Source organism: Narcine bancroftii, chromosome 4, assembly GCF_036971445.1.
Source record: "Narcine bancroftii isolate sNarBan1 chromosome 4, sNarBan1.hap1, whole genome shotgun sequence".
Taxonomy (NCBI): Eukaryota; Metazoa; Chordata; class Chondrichthyes; order Torpediniformes; family Narcinidae; genus Narcine; species Narcine bancroftii.
Genome location: NC_091472.1, coordinates 208,155,124 through 208,174,330, shown reverse-complemented (window position 1 = coordinate 208,174,330; position 19,207 = coordinate 208,155,124). Strand labels below are relative to the sequence as shown.

General features: G+C 45.7%; 1 protein-coding gene across 4 annotated transcripts in view; it reads right to left on the bottom strand.

Moving 5' to 3' along the window:
- Window positions 1–2,866: 2,866 nt before the first annotated feature.
- The window catches only part of LOC138761528 (histone H3-like), a 97,619-nt gene continuing 81,278 nt past the window's right edge, over window positions 2,867–19,207 (bottom strand). For all 4 annotated transcript variants that reach the window (XM_069933811.1, XM_069933805.1, XM_069933808.1 and 1 more), the window contains 2 exons: window positions 10,311–10,484; window positions 2,867–6,026 (listed from right to left, as the gene is read on the bottom strand). The gene's annotated coding sequence lies outside the window, so the exon portion shown is untranslated. The remainder of the gene's footprint in view (window positions 6,027–10,310; window positions 10,485–19,207) is intronic.

The window sequence follows — 19,207 nt, the reverse complement described above, 5'->3', positions numbered from 1 at the left end:
TAAGGGGAGGTGAATTGAAAAATGTATAAAAACAAAAAAGCTTCCCGCCCTCGGTGTACTTTCCCGAGGTAGGGGGAGAGTACCCAACCTTGCAATGTTGTAAATGTAATTAAATGTTCTTTGTTCTCAACTTTTGTCTCGAGCATATTTTGTGAACGTGAAGGCACTTCTCACATTATCATCTGGAGAACCCTGAAAGGGGGCAGGTTTCGTCAGCAAGACACTGGAGTGGCTATCATGGAATGAGAAAACTCTCTCTCTGAAAACCAGCAAGAACTCTCCTGAGCGGTAACCATTTACCTGTTAAGTACCAAAGCCTGGTGAACTATATTAATGTGCACAGTACACGAATTGCGTGCAGCCAGTGATATTGGACTGTGATCCAAATAACTTTTCTAAACTTACATACACATTACACACACATGCACTCAGAATTAGAGGGGGGTTAAGTAGGTTAAGTAAATCAATAGAGATAAGTTAAAGTTTGATTCTGTTTTCATGTTCAAAGATAATTAAAAGCAATTTATGTTTAAGTAATTCTTTGTATTGGTGCATATCTATTGCTGCTGGGGTTTGGGGTCCTCTGGTTGTAACATTATGGGCAAGTACTGTATTCATTATTATGCAAATTATCAATAATTTTTTTAAAAATCCTTCTGGCTGGGTCTCTCTCTTTCCCCTCCCTGTCTCCTTTCCTCCATCTCCCACCTCCTTTTCCTAACCTACCCTCTCCAACAAACATTCTAATTTTTTCTCTCTTCTACCCTCCCAACTGTATCCACCTGTGACCTCCTACCAGTTTGTCTGTTATCCTTCCCTCCATCCTCTCTTATAATCCACTCCTCCCCCCACCTTGACGAAGGCCCCAGGCCCAAAACAGAGCACTCGACACCAACCTCTGCAGACTTTCTTGTTTAACTTTGTTAAATCTTAATTTAATCTTCAATTGATACGCAATAGTTCTAATTCATTTCTTCAAGTGTGTAGAAATGTTCAAAAGATTCGGGGACGGGATCATTGGAAGAAAGACCACACTTGTCCATCATTATGTTGAAGCCACACAAAGGTGTTTGGATGCTCTTGACTAGAAGAGGTAAAGAAATGGTGATGTCATTGTACAAAGAGCTCTCACTGTGAGTTTGTACCCAAATCATACATCATGCAAGTCACAGGAGATACTGATAAAAAGCAGAGTGCAATATATATTGCCAATAGTTTTGAGCATTTTGGAGATTTTAGTCCGAATGCTTTGGTCAGCAGCACAGAACAAATATGAGCACATTGATGGTCCCTTTGACAATCTTATTTTCAACCAATGTTCAGGAAAGTTAAACATGTGGACTGTTCAATCTGTCAGCCCTTGGTTTGTTCTCACCTTTTTTGTAACCCTGTCAAAGTCCAATTTCACTGCCTATTAATGAATCAGTTGATTTGCTTTCTCTCCAAGTAAACTGCGGCCAGTTCAGTGGGTGAGTTTTGGATGTGCTAATGCATCTGTCATATAAGATCAGAGAACATGACAGCACGGTACAGGTCTTTGGCCCACAGTATTGTGCCATCGAAGATAAACCTAATCCTCAATTTAATTTTTCCCAACTTGCTGGCTATGTGTTGAATGTCCGTTGTAAATTTGGAAATGTAGGACAGGTGCCGCTGTTGCCTGGCTGAACACGGATCTGACACCTTAATGAAGACGAAGGTGAGGGCTTTGTGGTCCATGTAAATTTTGAACTTCCTGTCCTCCAGGAAGTAACATAAGTGCTGAATTGCCAGGTATAAGGCTAACGGTTTTCTATCAAAGGCCCTGTACTCGAGCTCTGGTGTTTACTGAAAAAAGGCCAGCAGTTGCCATTGTCCATTCATCAATTGCTCAAGTTCACCCTCGACCGCTGTGCTGGTGGTGTCTGTTGTGAGGGCAGTCGGAGTGTCTGTCTGCAGGTGCACGAGGAGGATGGCATTGGCTAGGGCATTTTTGGTGGCCTGTCAGGCCTTGGTTGCCTCCTGGGTCCATTGTATGTTTTTACTGTGTTACGAACCTTGAGGACTCCAAATACTGGCAGCAATAGAAATTCACCAAGATAAAAGTTAAACAAAAGTTGCTTTTAATTTTCTTAAAACATAAAAACACGATCAAACTTTTAACTTATTACTATTGTGAGAGATGAGTAAACTTGACATGAAAATAAGAAAGATGGGGAAACTAGTACAGACACATGGAGTGATGGATTAAACCAGTATGAACAGGCTAAGCATGGAAATTAGGATGCAGGAAGCAGAGTCAGCCTATGTCCACACATAGGCTTCTAGTCCACACATGTCAAACTCTGGCCCGCGGGCCAAATTTGGCCCGTGATATAATTATATTTGGCCCGTAAGATCATATCAAAAATGTATTAGAGGTGGCCCGCTGGCCGCCGCGCCAGTATAGCGCATGCACAGTAACCGCTGTGTCCCAGGGTGAGAGAGAGAGAGAAAAAGTAGTGGTGGGTGGTTTTATAAACACGCTGTCGTGTCCCCCCGCCCACCCCCCCCCCAACGCAGCGCGGCCTGGCCGGTGTCAGGGGAAGCCAAGGCCGCTTCCCAGCACCCGGAACCCCAGTGGCACAGCGTTTCTTGGAGCTGCAGATGGAGTTGGGACACTGGAGGGAAGATTGGGGCTCCCCGCCGGGCAATGGGGGCGCCAGGCGCCGGCCGCCCTGCGCCTTCCCACCGGACCAGCGGCGGGTGCCCGGAGTACACGTGGAGAGCGAGGCTGGTCGGGCAGGTAGGGTGGAACTGTCGGACTCTGGCTTTACCTTACTCTTAATTTAGTCTATGTGTGGTCTGAGTCCAGCGTGTTCTTTGAATGAAGTGATAGGAGAAGGTATTCGGTTCAACAGTCAGTTTATTACACAGCACAAGAATAAAACTTAACAGAGCTCTGAGTCAGTCGTTAGTTCATAGGTCACCTGCACAGTGAGCTATTCCCCAAGACTGACCCCTATTGTCCAGTTGGCTCAGTTTATATAGGTCAACCTTATCATACAGAACAAAAGTTGGCTTCCTTTGCTAGATTTCATTATCATACAGAACAAAAGTTGTCTTCCTTTGCTAGATCTTTTTGCATAAGGGTTATCACAAGTCATCTCCTGTTTTGCAGATATCTGGGGTGTAGCACTCCCCTCTTAATCCTCCAGGCCAGACTATCCTGTTGATTGGATCAGAAATTAATTCATCCCCAGATATCTCTAATCACCATTCTGTCCCTGTCTGGCCAATTTCTGCTGTTTTCTTTAACACCTCCTCATGCCTTAATCTTCCTCCTAGACTGGTTTTCCATTCCCTTTGTTTCTTGCAGGCCATTCTTTGTTCTGGTCTGGCCTGTGTCTCCTGTGCTACCCACCACCTCCTTCAGTTTGAGCATTCCTCCTAAATCGTTTTATGCATTTCCTCTCCCTGTATTTGGGAGCAGACCATTTTGCTCAGCCAACTTTGCTCCATGCTGTGATTGCCACTTAATCACATTCCTCTTTTTCCCTGACCCATGCAGTACATATAAACTTATTAATTAATCATTTCTTTCATAATGTTTTAACCCCTAGATTCCAACAGTCCCCCTTTTGGTCTCATGAAAATGAGACCAACCACCAGTTAACTTATGGGACCAAGACCTCAGGAGTTTTTTCAAGGACCGGCATCTCTGACCCCTTGTTAAACTTAACCTCACAAACTTAGCCATTATGAACACACTTCAGTCCAGTGGGGGCCCCAACACAGTGTTCAGGAATGTCAGTCCAATCCGCAAAGTACTGTTTCGGTTCGTTATGGGCTTCCCAGGCTGACCACAAACACTTTGTACAGTTGTTTCCTTCTCCAGATGCTTCAATGGCTAGGAACAACATCACCCATAGTCCCCACATAGTATTCATCCCAGCTCCCTTCATTGTTTTGATGCCAATAAATGGATTATACCATCAACCACTGGTATACAGTCACCGTAGTCCAATAGTCTCTTTAAAAAGGGACATGTTAAGTGTTCTTAGTCCGAAGTTTCTTCACAGAGTCCCAGTCATCTCCGTTTGAATCTGTTCCAGTGTCCGTGTCGGTAGGTCCGTTGCTGTTCACTGACTCCATGATACCACGTCTCGCTTTTTCCCTGTAGTCGAACCACGTGGGACGTCCTCTCCACCACTCTGTAGGGTCCTGTCCACCTGGGCTCCGACCACTTTCTCTTGATGACCTTTAGCAGAACCCACTCCGCGACTGAAGGTATCGGTGTTTCCCCTTCTCTGTTGGGACTTATGACCTGTTGTGAAAAATCTGACACCAGAGCCGTTAGTTTATCATAATAAAGCTTGCATCCCATTGAACTTACCTCATTCTTCGTAGTCTGAATTCTGGCTCCCGGTCCAGGAAACTGGTGCCCCTTTTGTAGTTCATATGGAGTAAATCCTGTCACAGAACTTACCGAACTCCTTATTGACATTAATGCCAGGGGCAACGCATCCACCCAATTTAGTTTGGTCCATGCCTGTACTTTCCTGATCTTACCTTTTATTGTTTGGTTCATCCTCTCCACTTTCCCTTGGGATTGTGGATGGTACATCGTTCCAAATGACTTCCATTATCGGACCTAATTTTTCTAGGAAATCCGTGTCTCGGAATATACTGGTTGATCAGGAATTTACATACCGTCCTTGCATCTTCTCTTTTGGCAGGGATTGCCTCTGGCCACCCTGTGAACACATCTACTGCTACTAAGAGGTATCGATAACCTCTCAATCATGTCCGTATAATCAAGTACGATTTCCTGCCCTGGTAACGTAGGTAACGGGAACTGTCCTTCATGTGGCTTTACAGTCGCCTTGACATTGAAAGTTATACATACCTCACACTCTCTAATATGGTTCTCCACCATCGCTGGCAGGAAGGGGTGCCACCAATGTATCAAGTACCTTATCATCTGCTTCTTTCCACAGTGTGTTAGCTCATGCGCCTCCTCGAGGAGGGGTTTCATGAGTCCAGATGGTAAAACTGGCCTCCCGTCTATCGATCTCCATAGTCCTTGATCCTCGGTTGCCCCCCTTTCCTCCCATACCATCCTTTCCTGAGGTGATGCCTTTGCTTGTTCCTGTACTATTACTTCTACCCTACACGGTGGTAATAAGTCATGTGCTGTTCTGTCTGCCTGTATCATAATAAACTGAGGGCCGTATCCTGCTGCCCTTTTAGTGGCCATGTCTGCTTCCTGATTTCCCCGAGCCACCATCGTATCTGTTCTATCATGTCCTTTACATTTAAGAACTGCTAATGCCCTTGGTTTCAGGAGGGCCTCAGCCAGTTTCCTAACGTCCTTCTCGTGTTTAATTGGGGTCATTGCTGCTGTTAAAAACCCACTTCTAATCCATTGACTAAGTTCAACCTGTATTGTCCCTACCACATATGCCGAGTCTGTATATATATTGACCTACTTCCCTTCTGCCCATTCTAATGCTGCTATCATTCCCTGTAGTTCTGCGAGTTATGCTGACTCCTTTCCTCTCACTGTCCCTGTAATGATTTCTTCAAATCCTCCTGTAGTTTTTCATACCACCACATAGGCAGCTTTCAATCCATCTGTGGGGTGTCCGTAACAACACCCATCTGTAAACAAGGTTTCATCTGGTTCTCTTAAGGGTATAGCCTGTAAGTCAGGTCTTATTTTAATATCCTTCACTACCCTCTTCTCACAACAGTGTGGTTCTCCCCTCTCCCATATTGTCTGCCATGTTAATGCCTTCATGGGTAAACGTAACATATGGAGCATTCAGGATCTTTTCTAATCTCGTCTGCCTTAGCGAAGTCATTGTAAATGCTGTCGAGCTCACAAATGCTACAATACTATGTGTTGTTAATACCGTCAGGGCATGTCCCATTACTATGTGTGCCACCTTTTGTAGAATCTTTGCTACTCCCGCTGCATGTCTTGTGCATGGTGGGTGTCTGTCTTCCGTCGGGTCTAGTGTGATACTCACATACATGAGCACACATCTTCCACCCCCTTTTTTCTGAAAAAGAACACCATCAATTTCAGAAACATCCAAAAAGAAAGGTAGTTTATAATTTGGAATTGCCAAATCTATAGCTGTTGTAAGAGCTTGCTTCAATAGAATAAAACTCATCTCAGCCTGCGCAGTCCAATCAAGTGTAGCTCCCAGATTCCTCATCCCCTGCTCATTCACCAAAGTTCGCAGTGGATGTGTCAACTCACCGTACGATGGGATAAACTGCCTACTATACCCTGACAAACCCAAAAACGAAAGCATCTCCTTTACTGTCTTTGGTTTTGGATGATGTAGTATCGCTGTTCGATGTGCAAGGGAAATCCCTGTGCCTTTCGCTGAGACCATTCTACCTAAAAAGGTGACCACCTGTCTGCAGCATTGCAGCTTTGAGCGAGAGACTTTAAAGCCTGCCTTGAACAGCTGCACTAGCAGGAGACAGGTGGCCTCCAAACAGGAAGTATGATCAGGTGCTGCTAATAGGATGTCATCTACATACTGGATCAGAACTACCCCACCTGGCAGTGCTAGCCCCCCCAGCTGTTCTTTCAACACCTGATTGAAAATCCCTGGAGATAAGATAAAGCCCTGCGGAAGCCTAGTATACCGCAACTTTCTACCTCTATACGTGAACAAAAACACATCTCTTAATGGTTCTGCCAGCGGCAAGCAAAAGAAAGCATTCGCTAAATCTATGCAAGAGAACCACTTGTGGTTAGGGGTTAAAGCAGTCATGGCAGTATATGGGTTTGGTACTGGAACTGCAGGTGTTCGCACAATACCATTGATGCGCCTTAAGTCATGGGCCATCCGATATTTGCCCGTGTCTTGTTTAGGAACAGGTAAGATGGGTGTATTCCAACTAGAACACGAATGTTCCAACACCCCTGAATACATAAGGCCATCAATGGTATCTGCCAAACCTTCCTCAGCTTCAGGTTTGTGGGGATACTGCATCTGCCAAATAGGGGTGTAATCTGACAGTTCGAAGGTTATGGGATCAACCTGCTGACAAAAACCCACATCTGCTGATCCCACTTACCACAGGTTCTCAGGGAGAGAATCTAGCATAGGAGCCGAGTCGGGGTGATCCATCTTCTCTCTACCATGAAAGCGTTCAATCTGTCTATGCTCAAGGAGGACTCGATCATATGTCGGGGACAAAATTCTGTATGCCTGACCAGATGAGGAGAACTGCACTGTCGGTATTTGGGTGTCAGACCAGTCACTAAGGGACATCAAGTTCCGACACATCGGTCCCAAATCTTTTGCCTGGTGAGTAGTGCCAATTGCAAGGGTGACATGAGGAATGGCCTCACCTGCCATCTCATACCATTCCAGCTGTTCAGATGTCAGTGCCACCATAGCGGCCACTCCCTCCTTTCCTACCACTATGTGGTCCGAATTAATCTCCCATTGCATACCCTCTACCTCGTCATAAAAGGCATGCTGATACATTTCATCCCCATCCCTATCGTAAAAGAGGGTCATATGGGGGGGGTCCGAGGGAGGGGTATACGGGTGTATCGTCTGGATCCACGGCTTCCATTGATTATAAAGCTTTAGCAGCCCTCCCTTCTGTGGGTCCTCTGGTTCCAACAGTCCCCAGTAAATGTCAGCCCATTGTCCCTCAGACGCAGATCCTCCAGCTGCCGCCAACAACATCTGAGAACCGGAATGAAGTGTAGTTAATGAACAGTTCATAGAATATCCATTTGGAAAGGTGACCTCTATTCCGCTGGGTCCACAAAGGATCGATCCTCCGCACCTGACCAACAGGTCTCTGCCCAAAAGATTGGTAGGGCACCTGGCTGACAAAATCTATTGATGTGTAAAAGTCTGTCCCGCCACAGAAGTGACTAGTGGTGTAGAAAACGGCAGATTTTCTGGTGTACCCGAGAACCCTATCAGCTGGACGCAAGAGAATGATGTTTTATCTTGAAACTCAGCGCCAGTGAGTGTTGAAAATCTGGCTCCCGTATCCACTAAAAAGGATACTTCCATGTCCATTACTTTAATCTGCAGGAAAGGGTCTGCCAACCTAGCCTGCTCGTGGGTGCTCGGGCTCCGTCACTGTGGGCAATATTGCTCCTCCTCTGTCAGCAAAGGGAATTGTCTCTTCGGAGCTAGAGCCGCATAGGGTGCCTGATGTACCGGGGGTGGCACTGACGATCTCTGGGACTGGACCCAATGCTCATTTTGTGGTGGTCCATATCCCCTTCCCCCAGTGTCCCGAGGATCCCAAGCTAGGGGGCAGTCTCTCTTCCAGTGTCCTGGCTGACCGCATACAAAACATACGGCTGGTTGCATTCGTGGAGCACCCCGACCTCTCCCTCTTACTCGGAATCCCCCCAATGGACCTCCCATTCTGCCCACATAGGTGGGACCCGGTGCCCAATATGGGGCCGGGTGCCAACTCATATTATTCCCTTGTGGTGGCTGCGGTGGCTGCTGAATCATCTGGTTCGCACCCTTTGAGGAATTCTTTTTTGTCTCATTTGCCTTTTTTCTAGCCTCTTCCAATTGAAGCTTAAGGAGTTGCACTTGTGCCGACTCCGTAGTTTGTTTGTCCTCCTTTTGCTTAGCCCTGTAACGTTTCATGTGATGGGTCAAATGTTTTTCCCATTGCTCATTCGAGCAGCCAGGAATATCAGGGTTATTCTCTAATGCTTCCCTAACTACAGCTGGCAGTCCACTCGTTACTGCAGCCCTAAAGAGTGTAGTCTGCAAGGGTTCTGTGGCTGGGTGTACTCCTGCTTTATCCGTCCAACTCTCCTTACACTGACTCAAAAAGGTCAAGATCTCCTCATCCTCTGACTCCTTTTGTCTATTGTGAGGAGTGGGGGTGGTGTGATCCTCTGACATTCCCACCGAGAAGGCATTCTCAAGTGTCTGTTCTTGCTCTCTCTCATTTGTTTTTTCCAGTCGCATACTAGTTTCCCTCACTTTACATACATCATTCTGTATTTCCTTTGTTAACTCCTTCATTTCCTCCACCCTCTCCTGCGCAACTCTCTTCAGTCTCTCCTTCGCCTCATGTAGTTCTGGACCTGTTAACTCAGTGACATTCACTATTCGCTCACTTATCTGCATCACTGGCATCTGGGGAATAGGATAAGGTGGTGGCAATGTCTCTGGTAACTTTGGATATAGCGAGGCTGACGGCTTAACCTCCCCCGTTTTCTCCTTTATGATAGTGGTCCCTTTTTAATATCATGTTGAAGGTTCGCTTCCACAGCCATGCAAGCCAATGTCATAATGTGTAAATCTGCCCTTCTCTGTTCCTTCACTTCTTTCTGTTGTTTAAGCCTTCTTCTATTCCATATAGATCCTTGTCCCTTTGCCTCCTGTTCCTGTATCTCCTTGGGTGCTTCCCTCTCTGCTTCTCCTAAGTACAGTACCAGCCGGATTTTTTCAAACCCTCGTGGCACCTTCCCCTGACTCTGCAGCTCTCTCCATATCTGTTCGTACCGTGCCATAGCCTGTACCTCCTCTCCCTTCGGTAATCCTCCCAGTAATTGATTCCTTGTTTTTTCCCACTGTCGGTTTACAGATGGGGGAACTCCTCTGTCTTCCCCGAGCTCTTGCCCAACATCCCTATTTACTCCTTCTATCTCTGTTCCGATTTTTAACCCTTTAGACTTGGTACTTCACTGGGTCTCTCCCCTGGTAGGATTTTGACACCCTGCAATCTACTTCGACTCTTCCCACGTTATTATAAACACCAGCGGCACACTGTACACAATCCTTAAACAAATACTTATTATAAACTATTATGATACACTATACGATTCTTAAACAGATACTTATACACTCTAGAAGCAAATAACTATAACACAATACACCTTATACAGATACTTATTATACACTACTATGGTACACGATCCTTAATCAAATACTTATTACACACTATAGAAACAAATAACTATCACAATACACCTTATTCTAATTGGCCAAGTGTCTAAACCTATCTCTCGAGATCGCTACGAGGGGACTCCAACCCCGTTCTACTCAGGGGACTCCAACCCCTTTTTTACTACAGGGGACTCCAACCCCGTTCTACTAGGGGGACTCCAACCCCCTTTTTTCTACAGAGGACTCCAACCCCGTTCTACTAGGGGGACTCCAACCCCCTTTTTTCTACAGGGGACCAACCCCGTTCTACTAGGGGGACTCCAACCCCCTTTTGCTTTATTCTTTGGCTTTAACGAGGGCTTTTGCAGAGTAGTGACAACATACAATTTTATCGTTGCCAATAGCAGAACTTGGTTTAAACAGGCATCTGCTTACCTCCCTTTGTAGAATGGTCACTTGTTGTTATCACCACACCACAATCGACCGGTGTTTCGTATCTTTTTCTTCCGTCACTTCTCCATCTTCATTATGTCGGGGTCACCAAATTGTCGGACTCTGGCTTTACCTTACTCTTAATTTAGTCTATGTGTGGTCTGAGTCCAGCGTGTTCTTTGAATGAAGTGATAGGAGAAGGTATTCGGTTCAACAGTCAGTTTATTACACAGCACAAGAATAAAACTTAACAGAGCTCTGGGTCAGTCGTTAGTTCATAGGTCACCTGCACAGTGAGCTATTCCCCAAGACTGACCCCTATTGTCCAGTTGGCTCAGTTTATATAGGTCAACCTTATCATACAGAACAAAAGTTGGCTTCCTTTGCTAGATTTCATTATCATACAGAACAAAAGTTGTCTTCCTTTGCTAGACCTTTTTGCATAAGGGTTATCACAAGTCATCTCCTGTTTTGCAGATATCTGGGGTGTAGCACTCCCCTCTTAATCCTCCAGGCCAGACTATCCTGTTGATTGGATCAGAAATTAATTCATCCCCAGATATCTCTAATCACCATTCTGTCCCTGTCTGGCCAATTTCTGCTGTTTTCTTTAACACCTCCTCATGCCTTAATCTTCCTCCTAGACTGGTTTTCCATTCCCTTTGTTTCTTGCAGGCCATTCTTTGTTCTGGTCTGGCCTGTATCTCCTGTGCTACCCACCACCTCCTTCAGTTTGAGCATTCCTCCTAAATCGTTTTATGCATTTCCTCTCCCTGTATTTGGGAGCAGACCATTTTGCTCAGCCAACTTTGCTCCATGCTGTGATTGCCACTTAATCACATTCCTCTTTTTCCCTGACCCATGCAGTACATATAAACTTATTAATTAATCATTTCTTTCATAATGTTTTAACCCCTAGAATCCAACAGAACCCACCCGCCAATCTCGGGAGTGGCGTGGGCTGGATCGGGATTAGCCGCGCTCACCTGCTCCTCCACCACTGACCGGGATCCCAGCGCGGTCCTGAGCGCGGAGACTGCCCTGGAAAAGTCCTGGGACACCGGCACGGAAAGAAAAGGGGGTCCGGGAGAAACTCGGCAGGTCAAGGGGGGTCTGGGAGAAACTCAGCAGGTCAAGGGAGGTCCGGGAGAAAGTCAGCAGGTCAAGGAGGGTCCGGGAGAAACTCAGCAGGTCAAAGGGGGATCCGGGAGAAACTCAGCAGGTCAAGGGAGGTCCGGGAGAAACTCAGCAGGTCAAGGGGGGTCCGGCAGAAACTCAGCAGGTCAAGGGGGGTCCGGGAGAAACTCAGCAGGTCAAGAGGGGTCCGGCAGAAACTCAGGGGGGCCTGACCTCGCCAGGACCATTGCCCACTCCCCCTCCCTGCCGCAGGCCGACCTGCGACTCACGGTGATGGGGCCGCTGATCCGCCAAGATGCCGCCCTGCAGCGAGAGCCGATGCCCCTGCACTGTCGTTGTCCAACCTGATCGCCCGCAAACCCCGCCCTCCCGCACACAGGCCTGAGTAAGTATTATGAACTTTAATCTCAGGATAAAACGATCTTCCAATAGTTTCATGTCACAGTGATAAATATATTCCTGGTTAAAAATGGTCCTGCACCTGGATACAAGCTCATTAGACATAAAACTTGAAAAGTGTGTAAATCAAAGGATATCTGTACCAATGGAAAAAGGGCATGGCAAATAACCCTGCTAGAGTTCATGCCCACAATCAATCACCCATTTGATTGTTTCAGGAATCATGTTATTCTCCCACATTCTCAATAGCTCTCAGATTTTACTATTCGACAGCACACTAGCAACATTTGACAAATCCTCTATAGAGAAATATTATTTATTGAATATTTTATTTCTCATTTGTTAATGCTTCTGGAAAGAGTTTATCCAAAACTATTATTAAACATTTATTTTAATAAGAAAAAGTTTAACATTAGTTATGTTGAAAGAAGAGAAAACATGCAGATGTTGTTGAAAATTTTCAATAAATGTTTAGTTCGGCCCTCGACTTAGTCAAAGTTTTTAATTTTGGCCCTCCGTGAATTTGAGTTTGACACCCCTGTTCTAGTCCTTTCGACAGGATCAGTGAGCCCATCGTATGAATAAGTTAAGGAGAGGCAAGGAATAATAGAATGTAGGAAGTTGAGGTAGTCTGGGTGAGATAAGGGTCTCCTAGCCCTAGACAATAGACAATAAACAATAGGAGCTGGAGTAGGCCCTTCGGCCGTTCGAGCCAGCACCGCCATTTTACAGATCATGGTTGATCACTACCATCAGTACACCTTTCCAGCCTTATCCCCATAACCCTTAACTGCTTTGCCCACTAGAGTCTTACCTAACTCTCTTTTGAACATAATCAGCGAATCTGCCTCTACCACCCTCTGTGGCAAAGCATTCCACAGATTCACACTTCTCTGGGTAAAAAAATGTTTTCTCATCTCCGTCCTAAAGGGCCTACCCTGTATTCTTAAACTATGCCCTCTAGTCCTCGTCTCCCCCATCATTGGGAACAAGTAATCCGACTTCACCCTGTCTATCCCCCCTGATAATTTTGTATACCTCAATCATGCCCCCCCTCATCCTTCTAAACTCCATCGGATACAAGTCCAGTTTTTCTAGCCTTTCAGCATATGTCAACCCCACCATCCCTGGAACTAACCTTGTAAATCTGCGCTGCACACCCTCTATAGCTAGTATGTCCTTCCTCAAAATTGGAGACCAGAACTGGACACAATACTCCAGGTGGGGTCTCACCAGGGCCCTGTACAACTGCAGAAGGGCGTCTCTGTTCCTATACTCCAATCCCCTCTTTATGAAAGCCAACATGCTATTAGCCTTCTTCACAGCTTTCTGAACCTGCATGTACCAAGTTCTACATATATAATTAGTAAGCCTTACACAGATTTATCAAGTTATGCATATTAAATTAGTAAACCCTAGACAGGATTAGCGAACTCTGCATATGAAGGGACTGTAGCTCTGAGAGTCGGAAAGGTGTGAATGGGGACAAGGGCAGGGTTGTGAATAAGGACAATGAGGATAATAACATGAAGGGACACCGACAGGACACCCCCTGGTCCTCCAAGTCACAGAAACAGCACGTAGGCAGGTAGGATTGCCTAATGCCAAACCCATCCAGGAGGCAGAAGAATGTAAGGGGGAGGGTATTACTATACTGAAATTCACTGTATAAAAGTTGGGTGAGCCCCAGTGTCTGTGTGTATTCCCACGGTAAGGGGAAGCACCCAACTTTGCATTGTTGTTATAATAAATGTTCTTTGTTCTCAATTTTTGTCTCGAGCAATTTCTGTTAAGGTACTTCTATTTCTAACAAATGGGAGCTCATCCGGGATCCCACTCCCTCCACTGACAGAGTGCCCGACGACGAGAGTAGGTGCACCCCAGCTGATTCAGCTGGACTTACGGACGACGGGTGGCTGGTCAGTGGAAGAAGCGAGTGATATCCGAGAAGAGGCATTGAGAACAAACGACAGGAGAACGTTAAGGAAGCGCGATAAGAGTAGCTACTGGATCTGGTAAGAGAGATTTTTATACCTGTCAGTATGGGAGGTATGGGGAGTAAGAAAGAGAATCCTAGTGAAGGTTTGGATGATCAGATAACCAAACAGAGTCCGTTAGGAGTAATGTTATCTGACTGGGGTTCGGGGAGAACCCGGGGAAAAGACAAACTTATCATGATTTAGTACTGTTGTCTGGAATGGGTTAAAAGCCCTATTAAAGGGAGCTCGTTATATTGGCCGAGGCTCGGATCCGAGGATGACTGGATGTGTCAGGAACTGAACATCTGGCTGTATAAGAATCAAAGGGATAACACTGAAAGCAGGGAATATGCCGCCTGCTGGCTCAGGGGATCGGTTGACGAACTGGTCCTGAAAGAAAAGAGAAGTGAGGACAAGAGAGATGAGAAACCTCTTGTACCTAGAACACAAGGATGGGATGTGTTACATTCCCTTCCTCAAGAGAATAGGGGTGGTATGATGACCCATTCGCAAAGTATTAGATTGCCTCCACGGTCGACAAGAGACAGAGGCAATGGTAGTTTTGAGCAGAGTGAGAACCTCCAGGAAGAAAGGGCAGGACAATGTGAGTCAGTTTCTGAAGAGCAGGATTTCAGAAATAATAAGCTAGAAGTTAGCTGGATGAGACCCCTACGGGAGGATCCCGTGGGATGGGGTCTTGGTTTTGTAAATGTGCCCTTGACCAGTACGGAGGTGCGTAATTTTAAGAGGGAAATGATTTCCCTGATAAAGGATCCCCAGGGATGCGCTGAACAATTGGATCAATTGTTTGGACTGAATATATATACATGGGATGAATTAACGGCTATATTTAGGACTCTGTTTACCTTGGATGAGCGTGGAATGATTCACCAGGCAGGGATTAGAGTCTGGGATCGGGATCACCAAGGGGGATCAGATGCGGTACCTGGAGAAGCTAAATTCCCCTTGGCTAGACCTAATTGAGATAAAAATACCAATGATGGTCGGGTATTAATGGAAGAGTATAGGGTTTAATCTGATTAAAGGAATCAGGGAATCTGTTCCGAAGGGACAGAACTTTAAAAAGACATTCGAAGTTCCTCAGGGACCCGAGGAGACCCCCTCGGCATTTTTGAATAGATTGCGTATGGCTATACAGCAATATGGGGGTCTGGATATAGAATCCCCAGCAGGGGAACAATTAGTATTAACGAGTTTTGTTACAAATTCAGCCCCAGGCATAAGGAGGAAATTACAAAAAACTGAGAATTGGCATGAGCAGGGAATAACCCAGCTCCTACAAATTGTGCAAAAAGCCTTTGTACAGAGATCTGAGGATAAGCAGAAGGGAAAGGCTAAGATTTTAATGCAGGCATTTAAGAGAGCTGTGGAGGGGCAGCAAGGAAAAGGTAGGGACTGTGTGCCAGCTCCTGGACATTGGGAGAAGTGCCGGGAGTGGGAGAGTAGAGACCAGAGATAATTTCATAAATCACGACTTCTCACTTCAGTCACTGACCAATATTGATTAAAATTCATGCTAAAATTTAAATGTCATAAATGATCGTTTATCAATACTGTAGAATGAGCGAATTTAACTACCAGTTAATTCCAATTTATGAAATAAATTGTATTCAAATGTGATTTTGCACAGGGAGTACCTGAGAGCTGAGTGATGTTATAACATTTGCAGGGAGAAATGTTTGCGCAAATAGGGTAAGTTCTATACGTCTTAACTTTAAGTGTATGTGAGATAAAGAAAGGATCTGATGTGTAAAGTGGCTGGATCAGCCAGTTGAAGGGGGAGTGTGCATGTCCCTTTAAGCACGTTGTGGCACTAATGAATTGTATGCTGTTCACTTGAAACTGAGGCTCCAGGCTCCTCTCTTGCAGTTAGAGGTATGGAGCCCTCTCAATAGATTTAGTACACATTCAGCAGTCAAGGTCTGTGAGCTTAAAAGATCGCCCACCTCTGGAGAATAAAGAAACCTCTGGGGAATCCAATAAGTTAATGATTGATTTCTCTGGTGCATTTTCCTCTGGAGTGAAACTCATGCCTCAGCACAATTTATCTGTATTGCCGCTGTAATTTAGTTCTGGAATATGATTTAATTAGTGGCATAGTTCAGAACAATTGGGTGCATAGGCATAACAATATCATTAACAGCTCACAGATCTTGTATCAAATGCTATTCAGTACATCTTGACTTAAGGACTGGAGAAATGCCACAAGCTCCAGGATTCATGTAGTAGAACTCTAAGTGGAATATAATAGAAACTAGACTGTACTTAAATGATTGTGTGTGCAATCCTCATAAGTACATATTTTGAATGTTTTCGGTGCCGGTTTTTACAGATTGTTTTAAATAAGGCCAGCTCCTGTGGGCTGTGGCGCAAGGCATTTAATGTTTAAACTACAATAGCGACGTTAAATAATCGTTAAATTCATTGCTGTCTGCAGTGACAAAGACATGTCTTATTCCCACTCGGCTATTTTTAAAATAAATTCATTTCAGAATACAGTTAATATCACTCACCGAATCGTTATGGCTAATGGTGTGATTTTCAAATACGAAGCGATCTTGATGGATAGGGATGATCTTACTCTGACTACAAGTAGAGAACATAATCCAGCAGCCTTTTTAGTCTCTCTAAGCTCTGCCAACACCATCAATGAGTTAGAGCATATATGTTTGGAGGTGATAGACCTGCAGACTAAGATTAGAGAGGATTTAAGTGATGAGCCTTTACAGGAGAGAGAACGATGGTTTATTGATGGCTCTTCCCGCTGTATTGATGGCACTCGCTATAGCGGGTATAGTGTAGTGGATGGGAAAGAGGGGGTAGTTATTGAAGCCGGTCGCCTTCCCGGTCACTGGTCAGCCCAATCTTGCGAATTATATGCCCTCTGTCGAGCTCTCCAAGGTCTGGAAAATAAGGTGGGCACAATCTACACAGATTCAAAATATGCCTTTGGGGTAGTGCACACCTTTGGGAAAATCTGGAAGGAACGGGGAATGATAACGGGTAAAGGACAGAAATTGATGCATGAGAACCTAATCGTCCAATCCTTGGAGGCTCTGACGTCACCGGAAGAAATAGCTGTGGTTCATGTACGGGGCCATCAAACTGGTGACAGCCTTGAAGCACAGGGCAACAGACAGGCAGATGCAGCTGCTAAACAGGCTGCGCCCACAGCGAAAGTGGACTTGCAGCTGTTACTCCCCATCCGACAGGAGCTTAAAAAGACTCCCATCTTTTCACGAGAAGAGGAGGTTTATATGAGGGATCAGGGGATGCGTCAAACTAGTGATGGGTTGTGGTGGACAGCCGAAGGATGCCAAGTGCTGAACAAAGCATTGGCACAGCAAATTTTTGATCAGCTCCACCAACAGACACACTGGGGAGCCCAGGCACTTGTTGACACTTTTGTACGCTCCTTTCATTGTTCGGGCGTATACACTGTAGCCAAGCAGAGTACTCAGGGGTGTCCAATTTATCAGAAAATTAATGAGATAGTCATGCGCCAGGTAATGCCTAGCGGTCGCGATATCGCTGTACGCCCTTTCCAACGGATACAAGTGGATTTCACAGAGTTACCTAAGATAGGTGTTCACAAGTACCTGTCGGTGATGGTAGATCATTTCACACGATGGGTTGAGGCTTTCCCGACCCCGAATGATCGTGCTAGCACCATTATCAGAGTACTGCTGGATTCTGTGATTCCACGGTATGGGATGATCCAGACGATTGACTCGGATCGGGGTACACACTTTACTTCTCGGGTACTCCAGGGGGTTTGTAAAAGACTGGGCATAGACTGGCAGCTCAGAAGGGTTTACTAGCTCAAACTCACCCCTGGAGTATCCTATTCATTCTATTAAACCTGGTGATTGGGTATTTGTTAAAGCTTGGCAAGATAAACAACTAAAACCTGTTTGGGATGGCCCCTACTGTGTACTTTTGATTACAGACATCGCTGTATGAACGAAAGAAAAGGGTTGGAGCCACATCCAACGAATCAAACGAGCTGCTGAACCACAGACTACAGATCTTGAAAATCCACCCTCCACCTGGCGTGCAGTCCTTCATCCTGACTTGAAAGTTACACTACGCCGGGAAAAAGTCTTGTAATGTTGTTTTTATTATTTATTGTACTGTTTAATTGTTGCCTCCCAAATTCTGGGACATCACTGAAGTATTCAACATGTATTAAGTCCTCCTGGAATAGGGGCAGCATAGATGGCCAGTATTTTACTTTAGAATGTAGACGGGGCATAGATATAGGGTACGATCATAGTAAGGTAGGGGTTAATATAGATTTCAAATGTGGACCAGGGGAACAGAACACCTCTCAATATGATGATTTTAATGGTATTTTTTACTCTGCAGATATTAACAAGATCAGTTTTAAATGTTTAGCACAAAGCAGGTGTGGGCACAAAGGCAGACAGGATAATTGTCAGGATTGTACATGTGGCAGAGAGAGTTGATACATATGCTAATGTTCGCAGGCAGGCTACAACTCACAGATTCTTTGGCTTGGCTTCGCGGACGAAGATTTATGGAGGGGGTAAAAAGTCCACGTCAGCTGCAGGCTCGTTTGTGGCTGACCAGTCCGATGCGGGATAGGCAGACACGATTGCAGCGGTTGCAAGGGAAAATTGGTTGGTTGGGGTTGGGTGTTGGGTTTTTCCTCCTTTGCCTTTTGTCAGTGAGGTGGGCTCTGCGGTCTTCTTCAAAGGAGGCTGCTGCCCGCCAAACTGTGAGGCGCCAAGATGCACGGTTTGAGGCGTTATCAGCCCACTGGCGGTGGTCAATGTGGCAGGCACCAAGAGATTTCTTTAGGCAGTCCTTGTACCTTTTCTTTGGTGCACCTCTGTCACGGTGGCCAGTGGAGAGCTCGCCATATAATACGATCTTGGGAAGGCGATGGTCCTCCATTCTGGAGACGTGACCCATCCAGCGCAGCTGGATCTTCAGCAGCGTGGACTCGATGCTGTCGACCTCTGCCATCTCGAGTACCTCGACGTTAGGGGTGTGAGCGCTCCAATGGATGTTGAGGATGGAGCGGAGACAACGCTGGTGGAAGCGTTCTAGGAGCCGTAGGTGGTGCCGGTAGAGGACCCATGATTCGGAGCCGAACAGGAGTGTGGGTATGACAACGGCTCTGTATACGCTTATCTTTGTGAGGTTTTTCAGTTGGTTGTTTTTCCAGACTCTTTTGTGTAGTCTTCCAAAGGCGCTATTTGCCTTGGCGAGTCTGTTGTCTATCTCATTGTCGATCCTTGCATCTGATGAAATGGTGCAGCCGAGATAGATAAACTGGTTGACCGTTTTGAGTTTTGTGTGCCCGATGGAGATGTGGGGGGGCTGGTAGTCATGGTG